Source organism: Odontesthes bonariensis, chromosome 22 (assembly GCF_027942865.1).
Source record: "Odontesthes bonariensis isolate fOdoBon6 chromosome 22, fOdoBon6.hap1, whole genome shotgun sequence".
In the NCBI taxonomy this organism is placed as follows: Eukaryota; Metazoa; Chordata; class Actinopteri; order Atheriniformes; family Atherinopsidae; genus Odontesthes; species Odontesthes bonariensis.
In genome coordinates this window covers 24,540,477-24,555,190 of record NC_134527.1, presented here as the reverse complement: position 1 = coordinate 24,555,190, position 14,714 = coordinate 24,540,477, and the positions used below count along the sequence as shown (strand labels likewise).

The 14,714-nt window shown below is 39.2% G+C and overlaps 1 protein-coding gene across 1 annotated transcript in view; it reads right to left on the bottom strand.

Moving 5' to 3' along the window:
* Positions 1 to 13,307, bottom strand: part of LOC142372790 (uncharacterized) — a 35,558-nt gene extending 22,251 nt beyond the window's left edge. The window contains exon 1 of the mRNA XM_075455762.1: positions 12,985 to 13,307. The gene's annotated coding sequence lies outside the window, so the exon portion shown is untranslated. The remainder of the gene's footprint in view (positions 1 to 12,984) is intronic.
* Positions 13,308 to 14,714: the final 1,407 nt, after the last annotated feature.

The following is a 14,714-nucleotide window of genomic DNA, read 5'->3' as shown; positions in this document are numbered from 1 at the left end:
TTGAGTATTTCTTTTCAAGCATTCATTTTGATTCTTATTTGCTGACACTCATTTTCCACCAGTATCACACATTCCCCTCCTTTCCCTCTCCTTCTCTATCTATCTGTCTCATTTTAATACTCCTTTACTCTCTCTTTCTCATGTTTATTTCATAGGACCCTCCAGCATCTCAGAATAAATAAATTATACATTTCATTATGCACTCATTTCAAAGCTCCTTTCAGGAAAGGGATTATGCTCATTTGTCCCTGAGCTTCTGTTTATCCTAAATGACTGCATCAGACATGATCATGAGCATCTGGGAGCCTAGACTGTCCACGCTCATTTGTCTTGTACCAGACCTAATTCCCATAAAGTTCACATTCCTCTTTCTAATACCGCTGCCTGGTGCTGATCCTGGGACTAGATTTGGCAAGAAAACAGTGAAACACTGTGAAAGCGCAAACCACAGAAATGTTCACGGAAATTATATTAATAGTTTGTGTCAATCAAGCGGATGTCCATACCTGACACAGGCAGATTTAATGTTTTTTTTTTTACAAGCATTTGGCTGAGCGTTTCATAAATAACATTTGTTTTTCCGTTTCTATACATCAACTCTTCATTTTAACTGAAAATCCAATTTTTATTCCTTAGATATTTTGGCTTTACGAGTGGCCCACACCATCCCTGCTGGGGCAAGCTTGCGTTTGTTCTTTTGTGCCTATGTATGCTGCTGTGCCATCTTGGTGGACCATGTGTAGAGATGACTGCTGCTGACCAACTGACGTTAGTAATGTCATGTTCTTGGCCCTGCTACTGTGGCCAAGCCACCCATGCTGAGGGTCAGTTTGACCCATAGTGGTGGTAATGTTAGGGTCCAGAGAATGACTTGAAGAGGAGTTTATTCTGGTAAGACACAAAATAGGCACATACAAAGTGCCAGTTTTGTCAAAGTACACTTGTGTTCAACTGCTATCCTTCTGTGCACATATGGATCTCTAAACCATGTAGATTCACACATGCGCACACGTGTGCGTTCACGACACACAATGCCAGTAAAATGCTCGGACACACTCTGCATCACATATGGACCCTCACAGCCATCTGTCCTAACCAAGTATGTGCCAAGCTCTGTTCACTGAGTTTCCTCTCCATCTTTCTCTATTGGATCATATCTGTCCAACTGTAGTAAGCCTCCACATTTCAGCCCCCCCCTTTTTTTTTTTTTTTTTTTTACAAGAACTGTAATAACCCAACACAAATACAAGCTACACTTTCACAAATACTTTAACAGAAGGATGACTCCTCAGAAATCAGTTGTTAAATTAATAGGAATACTTCTCTAAGGAATAGGGACATAATATACAGTATGTACTAACTATATATATTTATATATATATTTCTAATAGGTGATATACAATTTATTACACTGATGTAAAATGCTTTATATATTATTACATTAAACATTAAAGTAAAACCCTTCTGCCCAGAAGGGCAGACAGTGTTTCCCACAGAATTTTTGGAAACTATGGGGGGGGGGGGTAAATTAACGTGGCATAAGTTTGTGCGACTGCAGATTTGATTTTATTTGATTGATTTGCACACATTCATTCAAATATAAAAAAATACACAATAAAACACAACAAATTAAAAAAAAGGAATGTGTGCTGGAGATGTCAGAAACCCTTGTGGGCTTATAAGGAAACCTCATCTTGTCATTAAAACCCAATGATAACAATTGTAATAGAAAATATTTACAGGTTAAAACTAAACTTCATGAAAAATATGAATGGATCATATACAGTGAGTACTTATGCCTTTTTGAGAAACTTGAAAAGGTTTTCCTTAATAATAAAGGGTGTAGGAAGTACACAATGAGTTCAGGAACACATCAGAAGTGGTTTGGTGTTGATATCTTTAAAAACAAGAGAGCTATTACAAAATAAAAATCTAAAATGGAATTAACTATGCACACTGAGTAAATGTTCCACCTAAAATTATTTTTCTGGAAACTAAAAGGCTGTGAAAGCTTCATAGTGAGTTCACAAACCCATCCGAAGTGGTTTGGTGTTCATTGGTTGAATATCCAGTCAGAACAAAAAAGGGCGTTGCACTTTTGCAACGGTCCCTAAGCGCTCCGGCTGCCGTAGTTTACTTAGAAGTATATTCGCGCGGTTACTCTGATCTTTCAGGCTTACTTTGGTGAGTTGATAAAGCCTGTGGTATGTTAGTCTTAGTTTTCTGTAAATATTAATACCATCCTGAGGCTAATCGGTGCGGTTTTCGTGACGCTATTACAATTACAAAGCCGGAAAATAGGCGAATGTCGAATATAAAACCAACTTCACCCCGCTCCGCCTAGTCGGGACGGTTGAAACACACATGCGGGACAGATGAAACACCTTATTTTAAACAGAAACTATTGAGCTTGCTATTTTTTTAAGCAACATACCGGACAACATACTAGTGTACCCGTCATTGCTCAAATTTCACATTATTTCTCATAATATAAATAGGTAAAAAAATATGTTTGTCAACGAAATCACGATGAATACAGCTGACCTTTATGCACGCGCACCCACTGATCTATAACGTGTGTGTCAATCGCCCCGACAGCGACTAATAACACATAAACCTTTTTTTTGCCACTAAACTTCAAAACTCTGACATTGCACACTTTAGGACATGTTTAATTACTAATTCACCTGTTGTAGAGTCATATTGGTTGGTTTTCGAGGAAATCGCTGTGTTTCCAAAAAAAAAAAATTAAAAATCGCTGTGTTTCAAACGATTGGGATTCAGAAACTATGGCGGCCAAAAGAAAACTATGGCGGGCCGCCATAGTTTGCTCAATGTATGGGAAACACTGGCAGAGTTGTATTGTTCCGAGCCTACCCACAGGTAGAGTGAAGTTGGTATGTCCCACACCCCTGTTAATTTGTTTGAGCTTTGATCTTAGTCAGAGAAAAAGCAGTGGAGAGTCAAATTTAATCCTCTTCCATCCTTCTGATTACGCCCTTGATTTGGCACATTCTGTGCGTATAGTGATATTTAGATGTTTTTCTGTACAATCCACTGATTATTTTTGATAAATATGTTTGTTTGATTGTCACTACATGGTTTATGTAGCTCATTTCATGTATGTTTGTTGTATGGCATGCTCAGTATGTCTATGTTAATGTCAATTTGTAAAGCTGGTAATACTACAATTGGTGTTAATCTATCTAATGTAACTACTGTAACTGCCATTCATTGTTTATATGTTACCGTTTCACAAAAAAGACTTCAACTAAAGTTACCTGAATTATCTTCATTGCTTCGGGCTCTTTATTGGAGTGTGCTTAGCTCGCTGTCTACACTGTGTACTGCACATGTTCGGTCAGGGCAGAAGAAGAACCATCCTTCATTTCATGTTTGGGAAAGCACATCATAATCACAATAATTTAAACATTCTGTATTTCCCAGAAAATAACACTACAGCTACATACAACAAGTATTAACTAAACTATTACTAGTCCCTGATGAAATGTTAATTTTTTCCCCAGTTTTGATGAATTCAGGCAAAAACTACAGGGTTCACACATTGAAGAAATCGATGGACAGCATCTTACATTTTGTGACCTATAGAAAAAGTGTGACGTTACGAGCGGATAAAATACAGTTGTAATATCAGGAAGGCAATATTTGTTTCAGTGACACATGGCTGCAAGAACAATCTACTCAGCTTTAAGTCTATATATGGGCAGATAGGGGTGCAAACAGAGAGGTAACAGTGAAGGAGTCGTGGATGCAGTACTTGTTGGTCCAGGACATGTCATTCAGAAGCATGTCCTTTGAATTGTTGGCTTAGAGTTCATGTTCATGTTGTCTACTGAGAGAGTACACCTGTGTTACCTGCTAACACTGTGTGACATCATCAGCCAAATTGTTGCTAAGCTACAAAAAAACTCCCCAATTAATTCACTGTGATCACTGAAGATTTCTACATTACCTCTCTCTGCTACACTTAAACTTTCTAAATGTTTGTCAAATGATTTTTGAAGTAATTTTATTTAGTTATCCACCTATAACTATAGCTGTGTTTAATGATGATTTATACTGCAGCAACATAACTGAGGTAGGGATTTATCCCCAACCCAGAGATTACATTCCACCTTTTTCCAGTTAAGAATCATGGCCTCGGATTCGGAGGAGCTGACTCTCATCACGGCCGCTTCAGACTCAGCTGTGAACCGCTCCAGGTCTTGGCTTGAAGAAGCCAACAGAACCACTGTCCATGAAAATCACAAACAGGATCTGTGGCAAGGGGCAGCCCTGACAGAGTCCAACACGCAGTGTAAACAAGTTCGACTTAGTGCCAAGAATGTAGACATGGCTCTTACTTTGGCTCCCCACAGAACCCCTCGGGGAACTCGGTCGTAAGCCTTTTTCAAGTCAAACACACATGACACGTGCAGACTGGATGGTCAAACTCCCATTGATCCCCTCAGCAACTCTGTGAGGATAAAGATCTGGTCCACTGTTCTTCGATTTGGGCAAGAACCACACTGCTCTTCCTTAATCCAACGTTCGACAATCGGCCCGAGCCTCCTCTTATAATTAAATTAATGTATTATTTGTTTTAGGATTGTTTACCTTAAGTGAAATGCAGAGTGCCTCTTGCCTCAAACTTTTAAGTTATCTGTTAGATCAGCATAGCATGGTAACTTAAATCTAAAAATGTTCATATCCATATTTTCACCAGTAAAACACTGAATGTTGGATATGTTTGGATACATAATGAGCGGCAACTTATATATGTCAAGAATCAAGATTCTTAATCGTCATTATACAAGATAACAACATTTTCTTGAGACTCACGGCTTAAAGATTATGCAGCTGTGAGTGCATAAAACACAGTTTGAAACAATTGTGTTGCATTCCCACTAAACCTGCAAATTTGTCCTGTTTTCATGAATCACCTCTATTGAGTCAAGACTTGATCTTCTTGAATTTCTTTCTGGTACCTCTTGTGTTATTATAAGCTTTGTTCATCTGTGCCAAAATGTACTTGGTCCCATTCTGGCAAAGCCACATTCTTCTGGATGCTGCTCCAGTGATATCTCAGGAAGAGTATGACTCAGAGGCAGTGGATCGGGAGCCCCAGGGGAGCCAGTCTGTTAGGATTGCTATTCCAAGGAGCTGATAGACTCACCTTTAAGGTGCAATGCTATCCTCAGACATATCACCTTCTCCAAAATAAGCAACCTTTTCAATGCCTGGCAGTGTTTTTTCAGACAAAAAACAAGTGAGAAAATCTAGTTTACTTTGGAGTTATTTGTGCTCTGTCCATCCTTTGATCACACAACTCTTTCTTGTGTAAATTACAAACAGCCCCCATGGAACTGGAACAGTGGAAGGATAGGGTGTGTTTATATGTATGTGTGTATGTCTCCCTTCAAATTTTCATGATAGCAAGAAAACAGCAATAGATGCTCTCACACTAACCTGAAACAAGTGCACACAGATGATATTAGCCTTCACTTTCATTATTTTATTACACAGCTAATAATATTTAATCTATCTAAAAGAAAATATAATTGTTTTCATGATTGATAATTTGTAATTAGTCTTTGTAGTTAATCACGGATTAATCATATCATTTAGAAGTTGATGAAACCCTAGAATCTGTTTCTTCATAGATTTATCTATTTATTCATTTATTTATCTACAACACAGTTGCTGTGGGAGGTGCGAGTGTGAGGGACGTCACCAGAACTGAGCTGCAGCTGCTAAGTGTACACTGACAGAGATGATTCAATCACTTAACTGCATCAGAAGTGTTCGATCGATCCACATCTATACAAAGTTTGTCTGAACAGTAAAGGTTACCAGCGTTGAGCCAGAGTAGACTAAATACATTTAAAATTCAAACCACAAATCCTGCTTATTTGTATGGTTCGGAGCTGAGTGTCTAAAAGTAAGTTAATAAGTATTTGACAGGTTCAGGTCACTGGAATACTTTAAATTTGCTGGACTAATAACTGACCAGTTATGGAAGTTATCAGAGGAAGCTGACGTATGAATGAAAAGGGCATGAACCTGATAGTATAGCCTGAGAAAAATATTCACATGTAACATTTTCTGCCTTTTGGACAAGCACAGGGTTTTGTTTTTTTTGTTGTTTTTTTTCTTGACAAAGAAACCTGTGTGCCTTAAATATGTGCAGCAGAAGATTCCTCTCCCAGCATGCCACTGACCTCAAAACTGCATCAAAGATAAGCTAGAACCGTTTGAAGTCCGAGAAACCTCTACCAGTGTTTCCTTGGAGGCTCTCACTCCACAGCGACTACACATTATTCCTCTCAGATATACATATTTTGTGGGTAATTGCATAACTCAGTTTTTTTCATAAGGAGACACCCCGCTCCAGCACAGTATAGACATGAGGGGGCTGACTTTTTGCCTAATTGTTTTGCACTTAAATCCTGGAAGGTCCTTGGGGTTAGAGCCCACTGAATCAAACAGAATTACGTCATCTAAGAGCCAGACAGAATTCTTAATTGTCAGGAACATGGAGTAACATGATGTTAATGAGTGACTTTTAGCAGCTCTTAAAGGCAGTCGATCATACAACGCCGATCAGTTTATAGGTTGAATAAGATCAAAATGCAACAAGTGAAGTCATTTACATTCTAGTTCCTTGTTTGAGTACATCTGTCGTGAATTGATTTTTAAGTGTAAAGCTCACCTTAAAATGACCTGCTGCTCATATTTGGCATTGCCAATCCAAAGAAGTCCCCTGAAGTGTATGAATCCAAATCTCAAAATGAATAAACAGATAAATCTCAAAAGTTACAGCTGCTCCATTAGTAACACAGCCAACACTTGGTCAGAGGGTGACAGAGAGCACCCACTTGTCACTCAGGTACACTCAGATATAGCTTTTCTGTGTTCAGAGTTGCTCTGCAGAGGTAAGGAGAGCTTGAAAGAAGAATAGACATGTTTTCAGAGGTTTAAAAATGTTAGACATACACAGTAAAAAAAATACCCAACAATGAGCTTGCCAAATGCTACATGGAAACCTATGAAACTATGTAGAGATACAAAAAAAACTTAGTAAGGATGCCCTATCAGCTTAAAGCTATAATGTGTAATATTTCACGTTGTCTATTAACAAATTTGAGTCTTATCATTCACAAGTATTACCTCAATCGTTATTAATTACCTCCATCACAAAAGTGCAGTGTTCTTATATTCTTTATATTCAGCATGTGAATGTACATAACAGTGTTACACCCCAATGGATGTCTCCATGTCGCTCCGCCATTTTAAAACTACGGGATTTGTAGAAGGACATGTCATCAGCTTCGCCTTTTCCGTATCGAAATGTGGAAATGGAAAGGGCGAAGGTGATGACATGTCCTTCTACAAATCCCGTAGTTTCAAAATGGCGGAGCGACATGGAGACATTCATTGTCCGTGAAATATTACACATTATAGCTTTAAAGGTTAAGGTGTACAAAATAAAACTATAATGCACATGCTTTTACAACTCATCACTGGGACCTTTGTTGCCATATTCTCTCATTCACTAGGTATTTTCCTCACATTTATACTCTTACTGAGAAAGACAAAAAAGAGAAAATGTGATGTGATTTGTTTTCACCTATAACATCACTGAACAAGGGGATAGTTAGGAAAGCAAGGCCCCTCCTGAGTGGCAGGGACTATGAAGAAGTGGTAAGGACAAAGGAAACACTGAAAGAGAAGAAGTGTTGTGCATCATGTAAGCTCTGACAAGGATGGAATACCCTCCAAAGGTAGTTTGGTCAGGCAAAGCATCAACCTAAAGCTTATCTCATTCAATCTTCATTCAATTTGTGAGGGAAATTAGATAAAATGCACAAAATTGCATGGAAACAGGTGAATATAGATGAATATGGCACAAGTGAAATGAAAAGTGACTAAAATGAAAAATAGGAAACAGCCAGATTCAAATCATCAAATTCATATTATCAGTTCAGTGTTAGATCTTTACATCAAACTTAATCTTTTAATAATGTATATACTGTATCTTAGAATGTATTTTAGATTATGATCGCCATACTCTGCTGGTTTATTTGCTATTAGCCAAGGGTGTTAGTGAAGTACCATGTCATGAAAAGGCACAAGGCAACTCAAACAAGAATGACAGAGCAGCAAAGTCCAGGCCCACTTATGGATTTGACTCATACAATCTCCTATATAATCATGTTGAGACAAGGTCCTCTGCCTTGATACCTGCCATAGCTCTGCATATCACAGAGAGCAGGTTAATTTGTGGGGAACTCGAGCACTGAGGCAAAAGACAAGGATGTAAAAAGAGTGCAAGATCATACAGTCCCCTCCAAAAGTATTGGAACAGCAAGGCAAATTCCCTTGTTTTTGTTGTTCACTGAAGACATTTGGGTTTAAGATCAAATGATGAGTATGAGACAAGAGTTCAGAATGTCAGCTTTTATTTCCTAGTATTTACATCTAGATGCGTTAAACAACTTAGGATATATCACCATATTCTATATTCTATGGTTTGGCAAATGTGTCTGATACTATTCTTTCCTCCAGTCAAGCATCCTTTGATATCTTAAAGGCATTATCCTGCTATTCTGTTGATATAATTTTTTTTATGTTTTTATGTGATTTCAAATGATAAAGGGTCCAAGTTTTTTTTTTTTTGTCAGCCATAGCTTAGTCTTGGCTAACACCAGATAACTTAGCTAGTGAGTGAAGCTATCATTGCTAATAATACAATAGCCACATCCCATATAACACTTGCATAAGTCCCTAATCCAGGCTACTTTTGGCACTTGTCGCTCAGTTGTGGCAGTGGAAAGTCTTCTGTGGGAAATAAGATCATAAACTGGGTTTATCTTGGGTCACAACAAGTGTCGAGTGAGCCAGAAATAATCAAAATGCTCAAAGAAAATGAAGATTTGGGCTATGTCCAAGGCCTGGTCTAGACAACCACACTCATGACTCAACTCTGTCAATCAATTCAAAATGTGAGCCAGATGAAAACAGCTACTTTGGACTATAGTTTGTGCAAAAAAATCTTTACCATTTGGGATTGTTTTTTATTCACTGAACAGAAGAAATATTGGGTCTAGTCCACAAGCACAGTGTTTTTTTTTTTAATCTGCAGTTTTCCCTCCTTTGCTCTCAAAACAAATTTCTGACTACACACCACTGTTCACAAAAATAAGAAATAAAATAAAAAAGCGCTATTCATATAGAAAGAGAAATACAACTGGAATAACAAGTTCTTCACAGGTAAATCTGTGCACACGCAGACGAGGTAAGATTTTATAATGGTCCTTTGAGATCCTTTCAGCTCAGCTATGTCAAATAAATAACATCATGCTAAATTAGATCTTATTGCATTATGCAGGGTTGAAAACAGTAAATATATAAGAATAGCTGGCTGGGCAGCGTGTCATGGTTTCCATTCTTTGGCACTGAGAGGATAAGGTATTAAAGGACTACACACCTTGTCCAGGTTTGTTTTTTTCTCATTTATTTGCAATATCATGATGTCTACATCTATTTTATGCAAATGATTTAGAATGATTCAAAGCATTAATTTAGCACAGTGAAAAAATTGTTTCCCTGGAAGTGCTTAGCTGGTGTTCTTTGTCAAGAATTAATGGGCTCTCTACAGCCAATCAGAATTAATTATCTGCCTGGACCATAAAACAAGTGGCTTGAAAGGTATCCTGATGCTGTTACAGAAACCGTCATTATCTGCTTGATTATACAGGCTTATATGATTAAACACTGGATGTCTAATCAGTCACCATTTTGCGGAATGACACTACAATTGAGTGTCAAGTAAAAGTGTTTACTTGTCAGGAGAATTTTTGAAATTTTTCTTTGCTTATAGATATACATTTTTGAAGAGGGGTAATGATATTTTTCTGGTTGCAACATGCACAAAAGGCATGACATGTCTCTGACGGTGTCTATGCTACTTCTATTCCTACCTCCAGCACCAGTAACACAAGATGAATTTTTCATAAGGCCTGACTTAAGAGCCAGACATATAAAGACATAGATAAAAATACAACTAAGACAATGTTTTTAAGTCAGTTTTGGTGTGGCTCATATACCATAAGCAGCTCAAATAAACATCTGACATAAGAACAACAGTAACAAAACCTATCAGGGAAGAACTGTTTACTGGACTGGGCTGATGTACGCAGCAGAAGTGTAGACAGGGTGATTAATATTAATAGTTAGGTCAGCAGGTTGAGCCTCAGTGGAAGGTGGCTGATTGAATTTTATTGGGTCATGACCTCGTGTGTCCAGCAGTTGGTTCTTCAATGAAGCCTGACTTCATTTGTATACTGGCAGTGGATGGAGCTTAGCCTGGCGACGCCATCCTACGTACTTCCGCCCAAAGATTTTGGCTCCGCACATAGTCTGGCCAAATCCCCCTACCTCGGTTCGCCAATCAGCAAACAGTTGCGAGTGGTGACGCAGAATTGTAGTTCAACCGCAGCGGAAATAAACATGGCGACGGAAGAACGCTAGAAGCTATCCATGAAGTTGTCTCAACTCTGGAGAGCATTACACAATTAAAACGAGAGCAAGAGGAATGCCTCTTCAATATTGTTAGTGGCAAGGATGTCGAAGCTCTCCTTCCAACTGGCTTTGGGAAAAGTTTGATTTCTCAAATGGTACCGGTATAATGAAAGCGGATGTGGGAAGCGTGATTCGCGAGCTAGAGCCTCGCGAGAGTAAGCATGAACCTCGGCGCATAACCTACGTCATTTCTAAACATTATGATTGGTTAAGGGAACTCCGTTACTCCAATGAATTTAAGTTGCTGGGTAAGGTCCCGCCCTCCATGGAAACGGATTCCTCTTGGGTTTTCCCAGACTGTTTGACAGAGTCAACAGTCGGCTTTCGCCCAGGCTAGATGGAGCTGAAACTTGCTGAGATGTTACTTGTAATTAAGGTGATGAGTAATACCTTAAACATTTCAACCAAATTATGAATTCATTTCTCATTTTCAACTATCGGTTATCATTCTATGTTTTGTTAAAGCTGTCGTCGGCAACTTTTTTTTAGTAATATTAGCTTGAACTATCATGGGATTCTGGAAGTAGAATATTAAATAGGCTGTTTAGGAAAAATAACGAAATCTGTAACTCCCTCTGAAGCCTGTAATCATGCTTACAAAAACCGAGCGCTCCCGGCTGTTTTTAACCAATCAAGTTAGGGTGGAGGAATCCTACCTGTCAATCACAGCTTGTGCACAAGCTGCTGAGCGTGAGTCTGCCCCAGCTTGTGTGCGCTCACACTGGTGTGAACTCACGTGCACAACCTCGTTCACAGAGGGGGAGGGGTTTAGGGGGCGATTCGGAGCTTGTTAGAGGTTGGGGGAGGGACCTGAAAGTTGTATCAGTTCGAATTTTACGACTTTAGACTCGGAATTTTGAAAACCTGCCCGGCAGCTTTAACAGGGCCGTAACCAGGATTTTTCAAATACCGAGGTCAAATATTGCGATAAATCTTATTTGACAAAAAAAAAAAAACATCCTAATATGGTGACTTTTTAAAATACAGTTTGGAAACGTGAATAAACAGAGGTAACTCACAAGCCCATCAAGGAGGTGAATATGTAGGTGAACAAGTTTATTATAACAATTTGTGATCACAAAAGTAGAGTATTTGAGTGAGTGAGTGAGTGAGTGAGTGAGTGAGTGAGTGAGTGAGTGAGAGAGAGAGAGAGAGAGAGAGAGAGAGAGAGAGAGAGAGAGAGAGAGAGAATGAATGTGAGTCAGTGAGTCCATCTACCCTGTAGAATGTTCCTTTTCTCCTCATCTGTGTAGGAATGTTTGTGTTTATAGCTTGCCGGATCATGGATGGAAAAATTTGTACTTGGACGTTCTTCATCTTCACCTGTCATTTCCCCATCTTTATCTCCTGATTCTGTTATTTCTTCCTCTCCTGACTCAGTTCTTCCCCTTTCTTCCTCTACTGACTCTCTCTCTTCAATTCCCTGATTCTCATCCTCTCCTGTGTCATCTGTTTTAAAATATCATCAGCAGCAGCAGCACTATTAATATTATTGTTATTAATATTACATTATTATTGTTATAAATATTAAATTATTATTATTACTACAATTACTATTGTCACCATCATCACCATGCATGTGCATGACCCACTAAAAGGTCAAATGAATGAGTTGGGTTATTGGTCTAACCGATGTGCAAAATTTTAGACACCATTTGCAATAAAATCCAAATGGTTCATTAGGAAAAATGCAATCATTTTACCTAAGTAACTGGTTGAATCCACCCACTAAATTAACATCGTAGAATGTGCCAAACAGACCACAAGATGTTGGCTGTATTTTAGATGTATAGTCTCAATTCAATCCATTCACTCAACACAGAGAAGACAGAGGTATCATGCTGGGCCTGACAACTAGCTAAATGCTGGTAAAACTTGGCTTCATAATGCACCATGAGCAGCACAACTAACCTCAAGATTGTGTCATATGAGAGAGTACACGGGGTATTTCATTCTGTTATTTTGCCCCGTGTGCATCATCAATTGTTTTAAGTAAAATGAAAAATATAAGTTTCTGACCCAGTTTCTATTAGTCTGCTTTATTTACATGTAGGAAGCCATTTAGCACTGAACAAAACTGTAGCTAGTGAGGCTGAATGAGCCACAGTTGGCACAAAACTGTCAAGCCCTGATTAAAAAGAAGTTAGCTTAACAGCCCAATAATTTCATTACAGGTCGCAACTTTTTTGGAAAATGGAAAATCGAATTGAGAGAGAGATTCGTGTGCCGTGTGTTTGTGCCGACTGGAAAACGAAATCCTAACCAAAGGGCTTTGTGACTGTTGCTTGAAATGCCGAGGACAATGATCTAGCATCCTCCTATTTCCAGCCGCGCTTTGAACGCATATGAACATTATGAACTGTCACTCATTCTCACTGGCGATTGGCGAAATGAACTCACCTCCTTCTCTCTTTCTTTTCCCCTGGCCAGTTGGCTTTCCAAAGCTGAGTTTAGTTTGTTTAGTAGATTTCCTCATCTCGCTTCCATTTCCCAGCTGACTTTCGCGTCGAAGCTGCGTAATATGATAAACATGTTTCCAATGTCGGGTGGCGCTCAGTTTTAAAATATAACGTGATAATAAAGGGATTATGTGGACTTTATTTTCAGAAAAACAAATGAGAATGCATGCTGATCTTTCCACCAATCAAAGTCAGAACGATTTTCATCATATTGTAATGACTTCCCGGAGGCTCTGAGACCGGCGGTTGCCGAACGGCTCTTTATTAAGTTATAGACAAGCAGTACAATCACAGAACACGGGTGACTCTCCGTCCTGCGCCGCAACCAACCCCAGGAGAAAACCAAACCTGCACACAGACTGGCCCACGCCCACTCCTCTCCCCCAATCACCAGCCCACACCTGAGTGACATGACCTGCGGTCCAGTGATTGACAGGGAGAGGAGGAAACAAGCCAGTCCGTGTGCATCTACCTTAATTCTGGGTCGTAACAATATATTAATTTGATATTTCTCTGGAAAAAAAAAAAAAAAAAAAAACACCGGGGAAAATACCGAGGTCATGACCTGTGTGTCCTCAATGCTGGTTACGGCACTGAGCTTTAAATGTGGATTTTAACCTGTTGGTTGGACAGTTTACTTCCTCACATGAATAGTTAAGCACCCATGAATTTTAGCTTTAAGTTTTGACAATTAACTTTAAACGCAACATTTTTTATTTGAAGGTTCTGGGATCTGATTGATCTTAATCTCTATAATGACATTGAACCTCCATGTCAGGGCTCATTTACACTGAGTGAGGCATTTACCACCACAACACAGATACAGATTTCTGTTAGGACTCAAACCTGCATCTTTCTTATACAGTCTGTGCATCTGATTGATAGAGGTGGAGACTGTCCTTTAAGGTGTTTTTATAAAGACAGTTTCCATTCACTACATAGCTGGAGCGAACCTCTAGCAGGCCTACTGCTGCTATTTTAATTAGTATTTGAATTTGCACGGCCAAAAGATGTGAAAATATTATTCAGTGGAGAAGGCTTGTTGTAGACCTGTCTGTTCATGTACATGTGCTTATTTTGTCAAACTTCTTCGCTCCATGTTGATCATTCATTTGTACATCTCAGTCGCTCAAGATACATTTTTTTCACCTCCAGCTTAGATTAGCAAAGCTGTGAAACCATGACTGTAGTGCATAGGTGTAGGCAAACAAATGACTCAAGTTGAGAAAGAAGACCATTATTGGGGCACCCCTAACTCACCAGATCAACAGCAATTTTAGATTTTTTTTTTTATGTGACAGTGTTATTGTCACGAGCAATTAGTTAATTAAGACCCATCATTGTTTATCAAGTCCATCCATCCATCCATTTTCTATACCCGCTGAATCTGTCAGTTGGGTCATGGGGGGGCTGGAGCCAATCCCAGCGGTCATTGGGTGAGAGGTGGAGTACACCCTGGACAGGCTGCCAGTCCATCACAGGGCCACACAGAGACAAATGACCACACGCATGCTCACACTCACTCCTAAGGACAATTTTAGAGACACCAATTAACCTAACATGCATGTTTTTTGGACAGTGGGAGGAAGCCGGAGTACCCGGAGAGGACCCACGCATACATGGGGAGAACATGCAAACTCCACACAGCTGGGAGTTGAACCTGGAACCTTC